The following is an 18,584-nucleotide window of genomic DNA, read 5'->3' as shown; positions in this document are numbered from 1 at the left end:
CTCGGGGGGTCACGTGACCTCGGGGGGTCACGTGACCTCAGAGGGGTCACGTGACCTCAGAGGGGTCACGTGACCTGGGGGTCACGTGGGGGTCACCTTGGGGTCACGTGACCTTGAGATGACCTTGGGAGGGGTCACGTGACCTTGGGGGTCACGTGACCTTGGGGAGGAGACCACGTGACCTCGGGGGTCACGTGACCTCAGAGGGGTCACGTGACTTGGGGGTCACGTGACCTTCAAAGGGTCGCGTGGGGTCTTGGGGTCACGTGACCTTGAGATGACCTTGAGAGGGGTCACGTGACCTCGAGGGGTCACGTGACCTTGGGGGTCACGTGACCTTGGGATGACCTTGGTTACGCCGACGGCGACGGCGACGGCGACGGCGACGCCGCTCAAGCCGGGAACGGGCCCCTAAGAGCTGCGCTCTAAAAGTGAAAGCCGTTTACAAATCCCTGTAACGCCGAATTGGAGCGCAGCTCTTGAGGAGGAGGAGTGAAGGGTACTGAGGAGAGGGTAGACCCATCCTCCTTCTCCTCCTCCTCCCCTCATTCTTTAATATGCTCCGGGGGGGGTCACGTGACCTGGGGGGTGTCACGTGACTTCGGGAAGGGGGGGGTCATGTGACCTCGGGGAGGCGTGACCCGGGGGTCACGTGACCTTGGGTGTCACATGGGGGTCACCTCAAGGTCACGTGACCCCCACGTGACCTCAGAGGGGTCACGTGACCTGGGGGTCACGTGGGGGTCACCTTGGGGTCACGTGACCTTGAGATGACCTTGGGGAGAAGACCACGTGACCTCGGGGGTCACGTGACCTCAGAGGGGTCACGTGACCTTGAGATGACCTTGGGAGGGGTCACGTGACCTCGAGGGGTCACGTGACCTTGGGGGGTCACGTGACCTTCAGGGGGTCACGTGGGGACACGTGACCTTGAGATGACCTTGGGAGGGGTCACGTGACCTTGGGGGTCACGTGACCTTGGGATGACCTTGGTTACGCCGACGGCGACGCCGACGGCGACGGCAACGGCGACGCCGACGCCGCTCAAGCCGGGAACGGGCCCCTAAGAGCTGCGCTCTAAAACAGGCGCGGTAACAACAAGGAACTGCAGTTCCTTGTCTGCTAAATAGGCCGCCTCTCGGCGTCGTCTGCTCGTTCGTTGGCGGCAGTTGGCGTCGTGACCGCTTGCGCCATCTCTTGTCTCCCGTGCGAAACGGCGCTGTGTTGTTTGAAGACCGGTGTCGTCGCTGCGTTTCCACAGGAGCTAAGCCTTTTTCTTTTTAGAGCGCAGCTCTTAGGGGCCCGTTCCCGGCTTGAGCGGCGTCGCCGTCGGCGTCGGCGTCGCCGTCGGCGTAACCGCAACCCTCGTAACCCTCGTGAGGGTTACGAGGGTTACGAGGGTTAATCTCATGAGGGTTACCCTCACGAGGATCACGAGGGCCACGAGGGTTACTTACCCTCGTAACCCTCACGAGGGTTACGAGGGTTAGTTACCCTCAAAAGGGTTACCTTCACGAGGGTTACCCTCACGAGGGTTACTTACCCTTGTAACCCTCACGAGGGTTACGAGGGTTAGTAACCCTCGTGAGGGTAACCCTCGTGAAGGTAACCCTTTTGAGGGTTACGAGGGTTAGTAACCCTCGTGAGGGTAACCTTCACGAGGGTTACCCTCACGAGGGTCACGAGGGTTATGAGAGTTACCCTCACGAGGGTTACTCACCCTCGTAACCCTCACGAGGGTTACGAGGGTTAGTTACCCTCACGAGGGTCACGAGGGTTATGAGAGTTACCCTTACGAGGGTCACGAGAGTTACCCTCACGAGGGTCACGAGAGTTGCCCTCACAAGGGTTACTAGGGTTACCCTCACGAGGGTCACGATGGTTACCAAGGTCGTGACCCCCCCTGGGGTCACGTGACCTCGGGGGGTATCCCCAGGTCACGTGACCCCCGTTGACGTCATAGGCACTGATGACGTCGTCAGTGACGTCACTGATGACGTCACCGGCATCCGCATCGTCATCATCACTGATGACGTCATTAGTGACGTCACTGATGACGTCACCGGCATCCGCATCGTCATCATCATCACTGATGGCGTCATCAGTGACGCTACTGATGACGTCATCGGTATCGTCACGTGGCCCCAGGTCACGTGACCCCCCGACGTCACGTGACGCCCCAAGGTCACGTGACTCCCACAAGGTCACGTGACCCACAAGGTCACGTGACCCCCCGCCCCCGAGGTCACTTGACCCACCCCCCAGTACCCTTCCCTCCTCCTCCTCAAGAGCTGCGCTCTAATTCGGCGTTACAGGGAGTTGTAAACGGCTTTCATTTTTTTTACTTTTTTCTCAGCTAAGTTCGTTCTTTGCAAATTTTACAAACAAAAAAAAAAGCAAAATCTGTGGGCAACGCTGCACAAAGTCGTAGCGCGATAGGTTAAGAAACCGAATTTTCCTGTCGATTTAAAGAGCCTGGCGTCTCCTTGTTTCACCCTGTAGATCTCAAGAATTTCCCCTTAGTCTTGTATAAAATAAACTTGTAAATTTTGCTTATGGTTGAACAACGGAACGCTTACGTTTCCTTGAGATTAAGAAACAAACAAAACACAGTTGTTTCTTTAGAACTGACGAGATCTACCTCAAATCAACGTGTAGTTCAACAAATACGTCTTTATTATACCCAACACCAAGCTGCGCCACGTCCCCCCCGCACCCCCCCCCCCCCCCCCCTTTGGCTCGTTGAACTGATGCGCAATCGAAGGCAATGAGCTCGCGCTGGTGTCCTGTGTCCGGCATTGTGCACTGATTGAACAGTTTCCAGAATAGGGAACACTTTCGAAAGGGCTACATAGCACTCGTGTAAAACTGTATAAATACAATGCAGGATCTCGAGTATGCGGAGAGGAAGGGGACATCTTGATCCTGAGTTTTAGCAGTGACGAGCCTGGAGTGATGGTGCTAACGCCGATAACAAGCCTGAACTCCTGAAAGTACAACGCATATTTATAGCTTGTGGAAAAAAGTACAAATATCTGGAGGTAGGGCCCAATGAGTGATGGAAACTAACGTATAGAGAAACAGGAAGGAAATAAAATTAGGAAAGAGGAAATACTTTCAGATGAAACTCAAGGCATTGTGAATCTGTACTAGATAGAGGTATCTGGAAAGTAGAGATGGTTCTTGGACTATCTTTTTGCAATGGGACACAGTGCATTAGGTCGAAGGTTTAATCAACATTGAAAATTCGACAAAGGAGCATGTGTAGATTGCTACTGGCAGCGTATGAGAACACACCAAAATGAGGGGAAGTGCGGGTCATGGGCTCGTGATTTCAGGGCAGGGGCAATTAGGTAGTTAGTATTTGAACAGAAGTAAATTGATATGAAAGATACCAGGTAGGCACGGAAAGTATACGAGCAATTATGCATGAAAAAAAAATCGCACATGAAATGAATGAACCGAACCCCAAAGACAGGGGTACACATCCGCTCCCTGATAAGGTAGCGGATTTGGAGTGCTGAGTTTTGCAGGCGAGAATGGAAGGATTGAGAAACAAATGTTTAGAATTACAGAATTAACGTTTGAAGATTGGTAAAGAAGGTCCAAAAAAGCGTGATAATGCGCAAAAGGGCTGGGATAGATGATTTAACGAGAGATACAATTTATAGTTAAAATTTAAAAGGGCGTGGCAGAAAGGTTCCTAGGCTAAGTGGCGCAAACTACCACCCCATACTAAACACGTAGCGTCAGGGCAGTGAATAGGAAGCGCCTCGGTCGACTGCTAGTCAGGCCCGCTGGTGGCCAAAAGACGGAACTTTGGGAAGGCCATGCCACCAAGTGATTGGACATGAGCGCTGGGTCACAGTTTGGAAAGGAGCTCGGACGTTCGAGCTCGAGATCGGGTCCAATGATTGCGGCCGCGGGCCATCTCAAAGTTGCAGAAATTTCCCATATGATGGCGCCACCTGTTAAAACAAACTTCACTACCCGGTGGCTATAGCCAGCACGTAGTGGCTATAGCCAGCGCCGTATAGAGCGAGAGTTTGACCACTCATTGGGAAGCATAGGGAGCAAGTGAGGAGGCACCATTGGCCGAAAGCGGACTCTGCGCGTTTAGGGCGTCTTCGCAAACTCACATGTGGCCAACCAGAAGCCCTGAATACCTGGTGGTGGTCGCTAGAAACAAAATTAATAATTGCGTCGGAGTAACTCTCGGTGACTAAAATTAAGGTGCACGTGATGTTTCAATCACATCTCTGCGAAATGATGGAAATACGTAAAGATATAGAAAATATAAAAAGCGTGCGCGACTAGCAGAACGATCAACGTAATTCGCACACCAGAGACGAGAATCTGCCATCCGAGCGGTCAGACTCCGTCCGAGCGGCCCAATCGTTTCTCACATCTTTTTGCATGATTATAATCGAAATATCACGTGAACCATATTTTTTAACCACGTAGCGTTACCACATTTAACTCTTACGCACTTATTAAAACTGCTTCTCGCTACCCCCTTGTAGGGATGGCCGAAGGGGCTTTGCCGAAAGAGCTTGGGGAATTGGCGGCGCGGTCACCCGAAGCGTCCTTCGGAGGCGCCCGATGTCTCACGTTTTCCCTTTGGCGGCAAGCGGCGGCCAGCTCCCGAAAGTGGAAGCAGATTTCCCCGCTTGGGAAGTAAACGAAACCTTCCAGGCGGGAGTGGGTGGTCGCCCTTGCCGCCGTGGTAATTGGGGAAGCGACCTTGTCAGGGCCATGTCGGCGATTCCGCGGAGAGAGGGAGATCCGGCCTTTCTTCGGAATGTCGGCGTGTCTCTTTTTGGAAAAAGTTGAGTCTGAACGAGCCCGTGCGCGGAGCAAGACGTTATTTTCCCGCGGTCCCGAGGGCTCCGCGTATTCTTTCTCGCGAGACAGAGACCTTGCCGTGCGCGGCAAGGTCTCTGTTATTGTCGGCGTTATTGTCGGCGTTGGGTTGCCGCGAGCGGCATCAGCAGCGCGACGTTTTCCTGTTTTTTCCAGTAAAAAGTTGTTCTTCATTTGTAAATATATATTTATTTACTCAATCACCGAGTCGTGAGCGTCACCGAAACCACCGGAAAGAGGCCACCCTCCAGCCAGCGCAGCACCTCCACGATCGACGAGAAACATTACTGGCGCAGTCGACGGGGATCGTGGACGTCGTCGGCCACTTCGACAACATCGTGTGCCAGGAAGACGACGAGGCCGGTGCTGGCGCGGAGTGTGGCGGTGTTCGTCGGCAGGAGCCGAGGACTAGTCGAGACAACCAGCAGCCTGGCACAGCGAGGCAAGGCTACGAGTACGCCTGTGGCCGACAGCGGCGAAAGTCAAGAAGCGGACGTCCTGTGGGGCGATCGGCGCCGGTGACCTGCGGGTTCGGCGTCATCGACAACTGGCGTGGAACTGGGGCCTTTTACAGCGACAACAGATTCAGGCTAGCGAACGTCGGCGGCTACTATCGACGCCAGTGACCTGCGGGTTTGGCGACACCCGACGGCTGCAGCGGTGACAGCCGGGTCTCACAGAACAGACTCTGCGTGCGGTGATCGACGCCGGGGACTCACGAGTTCGGCGGCGTCAACGACTTTCGTGGGCTCTACAGCATCGCCAGGTAAGTGGTCGCTTTCCCTTTCGTCGCCGGCTGACACCCGCGCGCTTAGCTGCATGGCGAAGTGTAGCTTGCGTAGGAGGGGGAGCCCTACTGATGGAGGCGACGAGGGGTCGCGTTGGGAAGCGGTTCCGTTTAGCGTTCGGTTAGCCCTTGCGAGGGAAAAAACGAAGGACCTGGAGTGGCAGGTTCGACAGGCAGAACTCCGGGCGGAGGAGCGAAGAGCTAGAGCGCGGCTCCTCGGGCAGCGCCGTGAAGAGACGCAGCCTCGGGCAGCGGAAGGCACGGCGCCGGAGGCTCGCTATGTGACGGAGACAGAACCGGACGCGCGAGGCGACCAGGAGGCAGCCCTGGGGTCCGGGGCCGATCGTGTCGTTCAGGAACCGGACACTGCGGTGGGGTCCAATGCCGATCGAGCTGTACGGGGACCGCAGGCAGTCGTGCGGTCCGAGGCCGTCCGTCCCCTTCTGGGACCGGAGACTGCCGGGGGGTCCGACGCCGATCGCGCTCTCCAGGAAGCGGACACTGTCGGGTCCGAGGCCGATCGCGCCGTACTGGGACCGCAGACTGCCGGGGGGTCCGATGTCGATCGCGCTCTCCCGGAAGCGGACACGGTCGCGTTCGAGGCCGATCGTACCGTACTGGGACCGCAGACTGCCGGAGGGTCCGACGCCGATCGCGCTCTCCAGGAACCGGACACTTTCGTAAAGTTCGAGGCCGATCGTGCCGTATTGGGACCGGAGACTGCCGCGGGGTCTGAGGCCAATCGGGCCGCTCGCGAACGAGGGTCTTCCTGCGTCCGGGCAGCTAGAAGGGATGAGCTCCCGGAGAACCAAAGGTCGGGCCCGGCGCTGGGGAGACTGGTAGATGCTGAGGTCGCGAAGGGGGCTGCGGCAGTTGTTCAGATTGGACTTCGGTGTCCCTACGACGGGCCTTGTGGTGAGGGTGTGGCACCATGGGTGCCACCAAGTGGGCGGCGCGGGGAGGTACACGTGCAGGAGCACGAATCGCCGCGGGGCGACAATGTTGAAGCGGGGACGGCGATGGCGCGCCATGGGCGCAGAGTTGGTCCTTCCTCTGACCGAACCCACTGCGAAGCGAGTACCGAACACGGTTCCCGGAGGAGACCGAGCCGAGCACGCCTTCGGGGGCCTAATGAAGCTCTGGCGAGCGACACTGTCCTCGCGGCACTCGACACAGGTGACAGAGTAGGGGTGACTGTACGGTGGCAGGGGAGCGCTTTGTCTCGCTTATGCACGTGGTGTCAGCGGGTGTGCATGTGGGGAGGCGATCACTGCCGCGGCCTTTGCGAGGTGCCATTGAACTCACACTTGCTGCGTAGCGTTTGCCGCGCTTTTCGAGTTTTGTTGTCTTTTTGTTTACGGCAGCGCTTGCAGCGTTCTCGGTGTCGCTGGGGCGAGCAAGATAGGTCCGCAGAGTCTAGCTGAGTGGGTGATCAAGGTTTCTGTCTCCACAACCAGAAAGAAGTGTTCTCCCTATTTTAATGTTTATTTAGCAAGTCGTGCTAGAGAAGCGTGACTGTGTTTTATTTTTCGCTCTCTATATGGGAATGCTGTCAGCCGTGGGCGGGACGGGAGGCGATCACTGCCGCGATTATTTTGTGAAATCGAACGTTCCAGCGTTGTTCAGTCTTCACCAAGCGTTTTCAGTTTTGCCTTGACTGTTGTTTTGCCGGGATTTATTGATGTTTTTGTCTTTTGTTTGCGGAAGCTCTTGCGGCACCAATGGAGTTGTGGTCGCGTGCGATCCAGGTTCTCGAGAGGCCTGCTGAGATACGGAGTATATAGTACGAGGTGTTGTCCTTTTTTTTCCCTCATTTTTATGTAGTATTCGGTGCTAAGGCGGCCTGGCTTGGTAATTTCTAGCCTTGCGTTTTGTTGTTTTATTTTTCGCTTCAGTTTAAGCGGGTTGTTTTTGTGTTCTTTTTGGGTTTTCGGCCATCCTGTTTTGTGACTGCTGGCTAGTCCAGAAGCCCTAGCGCAGTTTTCAGGGGGACGTGTAGGGATGGCCGAAGGGGCTTTGCCCAAAGAGCTTGGGGAATTGGCGGCGCGGTCACCCGAAGCGTCCTTCAGAGGCGTCCGATGTCTCACGTTTTCCCTTTGGCGGCAAGCGGCGGCCAGCTCCCGAAAGTGGAAGCAGTTTTACCCGCTTGGGAAGTAAACGAAACCTTCCAGGCGGGAGTGGGTGGTCGCCCTTGCCGCCGTGGTAATTGGGGAAGCGACCTTGTCAGGGCCATGTCGGCGATTCCGCGGGGAGAGGGAGATCCGGCCTTTCTTCGGAATGTCGGCGTGTCTCTTTTTGGAAAAAGTTGAGTCTGAACGAGCCCGTGCGCGGAGCAAGACGTTATTCTCCCGCGGTCCCGAGGGCTCCGCGTATTCTGTCTCGCGAGACAGAGACCCTGCCGTGCGCGGCAAGGGACTTCCCGCCGAGGCGCTATTGTCGGCGTTGGGTTGCCGCGAGCGGCATCAGCAGCGCGACGTTTTCCTGTTTTGTCCTGTAAGAAGTTGTTCTTCATTTGTAAATATATATTTATTTACTCAATCACCGAGTCGTGAGCGTCACCGAAACCACCGGAAAGGGGCCACCCTCCAGCCAGCGCAGCACCTCCACGATCGACGAGAAACATTACTCCCCCCTAGGGGTTTATTTTCGGCTTCTGATTATCCAACAAAGCACGTCAAACCTCCTATCTGTGTCTGATGCACGCCCTGGCTGTGCCTGCTCCTTGCATTGACCGAACTCTCTCGATATACCTCTCTGGGCATATAGCCAATACCATCCATATATTAATATAATCGATGATAGAAGTCATACGCTTGCTAGAAGTGCTCTGGTCGTCTTCACATTGCCTCGCAAACACAAAAGGTTGACTGAAGAGGACATGACTGAACAAAAGCGGCGGCCCGCCTGCTGAGCGTGTTCGTTGGGCCAACGAGACGCCGTAAAAGAGCGAACAGTGCTTGGCTAGGGACAGGGAAGTAAGGACTCGTTTTGTTATATGACCAAGGTCTCAGTGAGAGAAGGATGTTTTGTTCATTTAATGAGCGGAATATGGCCCTTGTAGAAGATATATGTAAAAGCTATCGCATTTCGCCGTAGTTTTCGGCGAAGCTCCATAAGAACCGAGCCCTGTCTTTTTTTCTTTTTTTTGGCGTGAGACTGGTTGAGTCGGTGATAGATTACGCACAAAGACGAGAAGCCCCGTGGCTGACGACGCACTTTTGGCACCTCTTGCGTCGGCTGCGGTGGTACATAGTGTGCAACGGCGTGTAGCGTGATTTTCTTATGTCCCGGAGCTCTAGGTTCCGCGGGGCAGCGAGCAAAAAGGCTCTTTGATTCGTGGTGGGAGGCGGAGGAGAGGCGCGGAAGATTAATTGGACCACGCTGACGCTGCCGATCAATGAACCAACTGCCCTAGTAGCTTCTTTTTTTTTTTCTAATTCATCTCTCAGCTGTGTGTGTCCGTGGCCGCCTGCGTACGTATGCATGATCGCTTTCGTGGGGTACCTGTGTAAATCCGCGGTTAATCGTTTTTTGTTTTTTTGTAATTTCGAACGGCGGTTCTGGAAAAAGGCTTTTTCGCGTGTGTACCTTGGCAGAGAAGTGCGCACTGAGACGGAACGTGGCAGAGCCTAATTGAAGTCACGGGGCTCGAGGCTTTGAGGGGAGTCTGGGCCCGGCGTCGCAGATTGGTGACCGCCCATTCGAGTCGATGGAAAAGGGGATTAGGGGCCGCGTAAAATCTAACTTATTCGGATAGAATCCTAGTTTGCTCCTAAAAGGGAGATCGAAGCGTTTCACCGTTTCTTTGCGGGTAGAAACGAAGAGGAAGGAGGAGTGGAGAGGGGACGTCAGAACACCGAGCTCTGGTTAAAATGACGCCGGTGTGCAGACGCAAAGCTAGCTCTGCCTCTGTCTCTACTCGCTCTTTGAACGCGTTCCGCGTTCGGCGTTCGAACAATGAGTAGAAACAAAGGCGGCAGCTCAAGACGATGATCCCGCGCTTTCGTCCGCCGAAGTCTAAAGGTGGGCCAATGCGGGTTTGAATCGAATAACGCTGCGTCATTCCTAGCTTCAACGCTGCAAGGAGAGCATGCGTGTTCGTCGGATTCCGCAGCAATGTGCAGGCTATGAACGACGCGGGGCTATTCGGTTCGAACCGCGGTTTGCCCACACGTACCGAAGTTTAATCGGCAATCTCCGCAAACTTTCCGCTCAACCTCTGTTCACCGAGTCTACAGCATAGAGTTATTACAATGTACTCTAGAGATTCAACTGGCGCCAGTGTCGATGGGTCGGGCGGTTTTAAACTGAGCAACAACCAGTCCACTTTCGCCGTGCTCCTGTGCATTCCATTGAGAGAACGCGCGTGCATATTATCTCTTCGTCGGAGAAGAACACGAATTACCTTAGTTGCTTGGGTCGTATCGAATATTAAGTAACTTTATTACCATTATGCAAGTAAAATATCTTTAGTCACAGTATTTATTTTTCTGATCAGTGAGCGATGTTTAACTTCCTAGTTTGCCGGGGCCAATCCTATGTTCCATGGCAAGTGTGTAAAGACAAGGGGGAATCTACGGCAAGAATAACAATCGAACAGAACGTAGGACTCGTTCAAGGCTTTGAACAAGTCCTACGTTTCTACTTGTTTTTTTTTTTTTTCTAATCTATTTCAACAAAGTCTTGACTCGAGAAGTGTTCCACCCAATTGGCGTTCTGCATTTGTTAAGCCCATTTTTAAATTTGGCGACGCATCCAACCCGTCTAATTACCGTCCAATTTCCCTGACTAGTGTGTCTTGCAAATTAATGGAACATTTTATTTTTACGAACATTATGGCACACTTAGATCAAATCAACTTTTTCTTTCCTAATTAACATGGTTTCAGGAATAACTACTTATGTAACACTCAACTTTTCGAATTTGTACATGATTTGCAATTAAACACCCGTGCTGGAGCGCAAACTGATATTACATTTATCGATTTCGCAAAAGGTTTTGATACAGTACCTCATGCGCGTTTAATTTCAAAGCTTCGTCACCTTCAAATTGACCCCTTGATAGTTGACTGGATATCGGCTTTTCTTACGAACAAAACCCAATCAGTGATGGTTAATGAGAGTGTTTCTTCTCAGCTTTTTGTGTTCTCTGGAGTGCCCCAAGGAAGCGTTCTCGAACCCTTACTTTTTTAGTATATATTAACGACCACCCGGAAAGTATTACGTCAACAATTAGGCTCTTTGCCGACGATTGTGCTATCTATCGAAAAATATTTTCCCCAGCCGATCAATTAATTTTTCAAAACAACCTCGACATAATCAGCGAGTGGTGAGTTACCTGGCAAATGAAAATAAATTCTAGTAAATGCCGCGTATAACAGTTGCAAACCTAAAAAACATTGTCATATTTCCAATATTTAATTTTAAACCAGGTTATTGAAAATGCACAATCTCATAAGTACTTAGGAGTTCCTTTTACCAGCAACTTGTCCTGGAAAACGCACATAGAAAGCACAATCGCAAATGCATCTAAGAAGCTCGGTTTCTTGAAACGTAACATTCATTCCGCTCCACAAACAACGGAGCTACTAGCTTATATATAAATCATCCTTTCCAAACTAGAATATGCCAGTATTATATGGAATGCTCACCAAAGCTATTTAACTTTAAAACTAGAATCTCTGCGGAATAAACCTACGCGATTCATTTGTCACGAGTACTCCACCTTCACAAGTGTGAGAGACTTAAAGAGAAGCTTGGGCTTAGACCCTTTAGAGATTCGGCGGAAAATTGCTCGTTTATGTTTTTTTCATCAAATATATTACGACGGGTCGTTATTCAAAACATTTCTCTGCTCACCGGCACGATTCATATCTGCTAGACTTGATCATTCTTTCAAATGTGAGCCCATTAAGTCACGTACTAACCTGTTCATGTTTTCACCACTCCCTTTAGCTATAAAGGAATGGAATAGTCTCCCCAGTGATGTTGGGGTTTTATCTGACCGGATATTGTTTAAACAGAGTTACGAAGGGCTGTTTTGTTTACCTGCTAGTCTATGACGGTTTTTGTATTATTGTTAACTTCAGTGTTTGTACTGTTCGAGTTCCACAATGTGTGTGCAATTCATTGCACGCTTTCCTCTTTTGTACACTTGCGTTTTTGTTGTTGCATTGGTAAATAAGTTTTTTTTTTAAGTTTCTCGTATATGTATTAGTCACAACTTCTCCCCCATTATTGTCATTCCCCTTTATGTAATGCATCAATAGATACTTTTGAGGTTAATAAATGAAATGAAATAAAAAAAGGGCGCAACTATATCGACGACGCCAATATTGGTAATCTGCGAGATTTATATGCCACTTGAAGTGACCTTCATATTCGAGCGGTTAAAACGCGTAAAACAGTAAAAGTACGAGCACTATAAAATGAGTTTCTTTTTTTTATTATTGTGCGGAATTTATCGGGCGGCAAATTTTTTCAGTCTTTTCCCAATTTTAGAAATTTTCGAACATCCAGTTATGAGTTTTGAACGATAGAGAAAACTTACCGTTGCACCCATACATGAGCAACAGAGTGAATAAAACTAACGTTATTTATTGCAAATTGCGCGCCTTACATGCGTTTACTTCATTTCTATCGTCTACACGCACAGGTAGTTTCTGACCCATTGTTAGTGCGTGGTTATTGACGTCTCTTGATTTTCGATATGCTCTTTATTTCTTTGGCACGTAAACTCCCCCGCAGAAAAGCGCCGATGACGTGTTCGCGCTAACAATGTCAGACACTGTGCGCAAATAGATGTACGTAGCCGCGCAAAGGCACCAAAAACAACGTTCTGTATTTTCAGACTATCACGTGCCGGACCCTCGAACACCGGGAGTCCAATCTCCGATCTGCTTCTGTGCAAGTCATCTGCAAATCCAGTCAAACCTGATCACGTCCCCGGGTGATACCCAAGAAAGCGTACTCATTGGTTGATCAAGCTGAGGGCATACAGCCTTCCACATCATCTCCAAGATCGGCACTCTTCAACCATCCGCAAGGTGGTGCTCGAAACCCGACGCTACAAAAAGAGCCGTTTTCCGTCCGACGCCGGGAGAGATTCCAGGCTCACGGGTCGGACCTACCCGAACGCGCGGTTTTCTCGGGACGGGAAATTCTTTGTTTCTTGTCCAGCGGGCAGGGGTGTATTCTGAAAGTGGATAGGAAATCTGTAGGCATTTGGCCACGGTGGGCGGCACCGCCCCTTACGGGAAACAGCAGCCGGTACAGCGGGTTCCGGCCTCCCAAACGATGTCCCACGCCATCCAGCTTCCGGACGGAGGAGCGGTCCCCACGCCAGCAAAGCGACACCTGAGTCAGAGCAGCTCCGACGAGTTTGCACACACAACATCACCGCAGCATGACGATGACGGGCCCATGGACGACAGCGTTTTCGAAAGCGAGAAGGACGGCGACTTCACGACAGTCGGCAGAAAGAGAAAGAAAACTCGACACGAAGGATCTCAACGGAGCCAAGGTATCGTGAAACTTCCTAACACGGCACGCACCGTTCTGTTCGCGCCAACTGTTCCCGCTACGAACCTGAGGAAAATCAACCGCCAGCGGCTATCGGACGAACTGGAAGCACTGGCTCCCGACCAGTTTAGTAAGGTACGAGTAAATACACGGAAAAACATAATAGCCACGGATGCGAGGATGGAGGCGGGGGTGCTATAGCTCCTCATTCTGACCAAAATATGCGGGGTGCCTGTCCGAGCTTTTCTCCCCCGCTCGAAGAACTCGCGAGTAGGTGTAATTTCGGACGTCGACACCGTCGACACCACGGACGTGAGCCCTCCCCCAGGTCACGTGACCCCCCCCCCCCCCCGAGAACACGTGACCCTCACTACCCTTGCCTCCTCCTCCTCGAGAGCTGCGCTCTAATTCGGCGTGACAGGGAGTTGTAAGAGTTGTAAACGGCTTTCACTTTTTTATTTTTTATCACAGCTCTTTAGGAGCTCGTCACCTGCACATGCCAGCTAATTGAGGCTAGGCTAACCTAGGTGACGCAAAACCTAAAAGGCGCACTACCTCCACCACTCCGAGACCGGCACAGGCAACAGCGGCGGCACCGTGAACGAGGCCTAAAAACAACGTTCTGCATTTTCAGGTTGGTTTCACACCCGTTTTTATTAACCCATCTCTGTTTGCCGCTGTTGCTACCATACAGCCATAGAGTGCATGAGACTAGAACCATGAGTGACGTGTGCTTACCGTGTGGAAAGTCCTTCCCAGTTGATGGACCTCGCGAGCTGCTCTGAATGTTCCTATAGTTAACATTTAGGAACATGGAGCGAGTTATTTGAAGCCACCTTCAAAAAGAAATGGGAAGATACTAATGTAGAATGGAAATGCCCGACTTGGCCAAAAGGGCAAACAGAGGAGTCAATTTTTCAGGGAGACAAACCCTCGGAGGCTGACGTAATATTGATGTTCGCTTCAAAGGGTCGCAAACTCGAAATTCTCACAAATTTAAAAGAAACAGTAGACGGTACCGAGCAATTCGTACAGATGATGTCGGGTCAGTACGACGAGGCTATGTCCCAACTGGCAACACAAAATGCTGACATAAAAGATTTAAAAGCACGGGTTAAGAAGCTTGAGGAGAGCAAAAATGATGTTCTCCAGTTGAAAGACGGACTAAATGACATCAAGTGGAGGAGCAGGCGCCAAAATCTGGAATTTCATGGCATTCCGTTTACTAATAATGAAGACTTGCTCGAGAAGGTAAACGACGTAGCAGCTAAAATAGGGGTACCAGATCTCGCAGGACCGGAGGTTTCGTCAGCACACCAGCTCCCTCCGATATCTGTTGCAGCCTTCATTGTTCGGTTTGCGAAACAGCAAACTCGAGATCAATGGCTCGATAGAAAGAATTAGCTACGAAACATCGGTGTGAGATCTACATTCAAGAAAACATGACCCGGCATAACAGGGAACTATGGTCGTGGCCAACGTTAGTCGTGGCCAAATTGGCCTACCTCAGTTCAACTGCAAGGTGACGGCGTCCGACTCCTTGCCGACGGTGGCCGGCGTCAGCGAAGCACTTACCATTGCGGAAGATTAGTGGAGGCATTTAGAAAGTAGGGTAGCAGCAGATATTGTTGGAGGACGTATGATTGGGCACCAGAGCTGCCACTAAAACGATCACGGCACGTTGCGGAAGCCCGCGCTCGTCGCGAAGACCCCGGATCGGTTGTTTGTTGATTAGGTCTTAATATGCACCATCTGCGCAGATATACCATCTACGCAGACGATATTACTATTTGGACAAAGAACTGCAGCACGTTCACGCAAGTCATAACGCTTCAAAAAGCCCTGGACGCAATTCAGGACTTCTCCAAACAGACGGGGTTACCAACTCTCACCCGAAAAAACAAATTACGCCGCCATATCCAACACCAGAGGGCGAGATGAAAAAGTTGGAGACAAGATCAAGCTCCTCATCAAAGGCCAGCAAATTAAATCTCAACCCTGCATTAGGATACTCGGTATCACGATTGACGAAAACGGAAAGGCGGGAAGCTAGTACCAGAAAATCGAAAGTCAGTGGAAACAGGCATTCAATATGATCAAGCGCACCACCGGCAAAGCTTGGGGAGCCAAAGAAGACATCATCAAGGCTTTTCTTGTAGCAAAGGCAACTTACAGGGTGAACTACTTCAGTCTCACCAGAGCTCGAAAGAACGTACTTGAAGCACTCAACAGGGAAGCCTTGAGAGTAATCACTGGGCTTCCCAGATGCACCAAGGCGGAAGCACTCTACGAGATCGGAGGACTCAACCCCATCGAATAAATAGCACAAGAAAACAAGATCAGTCAAAACTTGAGGCTTGAAAAAACTAAACCAGGAAGAAAAATCCTGAGTGCTCTTGGGTACAACAACGAGGTCTACCAAGTTTTTATGAAACGTCCTCCACTATGGGACGACAAGATAGTGATTTATACAAGACCGCGGCCCCGCTCAATCAAGGAAACACACAAGTTAAAAGAAGAAATAGCGCTGCCAGGAAACACGAAGACGAGGACCAATTACTTCTTAAAGATGACACTAACGTCATCATTTACACGGACGCAGCCAAGGAGACAAAGGCACAGCTATGGCCAATTACTGCGCAAACGACCAGAGAAGAGTCGCCGCCTCCCTGGGCAATACTACCGGCGTCAAAGAGGCTGAACTCCAAGACATCAAGACGGCGGTCGACAGTGCAGAACAAGAAAAACAGAAAATCAGCATTTATGTCATTACGGACTCTATATAAAGATGCAATGCGAGAAGTGAAAAATAAAAATAAAAACGATAGCCGCACCAAAACGGTTAAAAACTTCAAGGCTACGGCCCGACAGCTTCAAGCTCAAGGCCGTACCATCAAGATACGACGGGTCCCCGGACATCAAGGTATCCACGGAAACGACGGGGCACATGCAGCCGCACGGGAGAAGCTACAGGCAGCCCCACCCGGCCAAGGCTCAGTGCACCCTGTCGTAGATGAAAACATCGAAGAAGACGTCGACCCATCGGAAATCAAAGCCCAAGAACAGCTAGAAAGAAGCCAAAGACTTGTCGATCTACGCAGGCCAGACGAACACCCACTTCCATGGACATCTTACAGAAGGTGGGAGCGTGTATGCCTACGAAGGTTGCGCAGAGGAACCGCCATGACACCGCGGCCTTGAAGTATAACTTCCGGAAAAGCAACAATTGGGGAAGATGCCGAAACTGACATGGGTGATCACTGTCAAATATTGGCAGACATCAAACACATAATCTGGGATTCTCCCAAAAGTGATATCAAGCGGAAACTAGCTCTGAATGCTCTACCGCCACAAGAAAGTCCATCCTGCCTATAGGAGTGGGTTCTTCCAGTCGGCACCCCCGAGCACAGAAAAGCAATTTTAGACTCGCTGATAGAGTACATCAAGTCCGGCGGACTCTACATTTACATTTAGCCCCAATCCCTCCTTCCCCTTTTCCTGTAGCCAGTGACGGGTTTCAAGGGCAACAGGTATACCGCACCTTAAAATAAAACATTTTCTCACTCACTCACTCGTGTTAAACGTTCATTAATGAATGAAAAGTAGGGATATTATTCATCTACATCACTTTCAAGGCCTGTTCACACATACAGCGGAGCGCTACGTGAGCGCTCCAAGGAGCGCTAATGTGGCGTTTCCTAGCGCGTGACTTAGTTCTAACATAGCGCGCGATTAGCGCTTCTGCAGCGCCTTGTTAGCGCTCCAGTAGCGCTTTGTTAGCGCTCCAGTAGCGCTCTGTTAGCGCTCCAGTAGCTCCTTGTTAGCGCTTCAGTAGCGCTTCTTGTACCGCGGTTCTGCGGATTAGCGCGTGCGCTGCCGTACCGGTTCTTGTGGTTGGGTGTGCGTCAGCAGCACTATGGCGGACATGTGGGATGCTGAAATAGAAATGCGACAAATGTTGTTAGATACGTAATTAGTGCATATGTGTGTGGACGGCTTAACGCCCAGAAGAGCCTTCTGGGTGAGCGAAATCTTTCGCCATCGAGACACCGAGGGGTACCCGGCGAACCTTGTTCCCAGGCTGAGGGACCGAGACGCAGAGCTCTTTCGAAGGCGATTATTTTTAACTGCGTGTCTTTGAAACTAGGGTCACGCATATCGAATAGAAAGCGATGAGGTCGTACCCAACCAATTAGTCGCTCAGAGTCCATGACTCTGGATCGCCTGCCCGACCCTTTGCTTGGAGAGCGGCTGTTTTACTTCTTCTTCTTTCAATGCAAAAAAAAAAAAAAAAAGGAATCGGCGTGCACGCGCTGTTTCGCAGCAGCAAGCACGGCACAAGGAGCGTGAGAGCGCTAACAAAGCGCTTCTGTGGCGCTAACAGAGCGCTTCTGTAGCGCTAACAGAGGGCTAACAAAGCGCTTCTGAAGCGCTAACAGAGCGCCACAGCACGCGCTAGAAAGCGCCACATGAGCGCTTCTTGGAGCGCTCACGTAGCGCTAACTTAGCGCTCCGCTGTATGTGTGAACCGGCCTTTAGAGTGCAGCTCTTAGGCGCCCGTCTCCGGCTTGAGTGGCGTCGCCGTCGCCGTCGGCGTAACCGTGCGCGTTGCATTATGGAAATAATGCAAGCAAGCGTAGCCGGCGCGTTGCATTATGGGAAAATTTCCCCGCTGAAATTAACGGGATAAATTTCCCGCTATATTTAGCGGAAAAATTTCTTCGCTAAGCTTAGCGGAAAATTTTGGTAGCGAAAAATTTTTCCCGTTATATTGCGCCGGAAAATGTCACCGCTAAATTTAGCGGGAGAGGAGGAGGGGAGGGTACGGAGGGGGAGGAAAGACATACCCTTCACTCCGTACCCTCCATTCTCCTCCTCATCCTCAAGAGCTGCTCTCTATTTCGGCATTACAAAAAATTGGAAACGTCTTTCAGTAAAAAAATTTAAAAAAAAGTTACTGTGACATCCGTTTCGGTTTCGTTTCGGTTTCAGCTGGGATCGAAAGTTGGGGTTGTTAGGCCTATGTACCGTGTAACACCGGACACTTAGTTGAGCTCAATGAGAGTTGGGAGATGCCAAAGATCATTGTTCAGTGATCGCTCACATTGCTCATGTAACCAGGGTATTAGTCCGGTAACGGTTGAGTATACGCTTACAGCCTATTTAGGCTTGACGTACGACATATTTTTGACATGACAAAAGTTACTCTGAAAGTAGCCGTGACATTCTGGCACTTCCACAGCTCCTTAGACTACTTAGGCGTTACAACAACGCACATAGCCTCGACATTAAGAGAGTCGGCCACTACCAACGTTAGAATCTGTCTGTCACGCTGATAATGTAACGCCTAAACTTAGACGCCGCACCGGAGGCCGTTGAGGGGGTATCAGAACAGTCCACTATATACAGCTCAA

Source organism: Ixodes scapularis, unplaced genomic scaffold (genome assembly GCF_016920785.2).
Source record: "Ixodes scapularis isolate PalLabHiFi unplaced genomic scaffold, ASM1692078v2 PGA_scaffold3__209_contigs__length_174095766, whole genome shotgun sequence".
Taxonomy (NCBI): domain Eukaryota; kingdom Metazoa; phylum Arthropoda; class Arachnida; order Ixodida; family Ixodidae; genus Ixodes; species Ixodes scapularis.
This window is presented reverse-complemented; position numbering follows the sequence as displayed.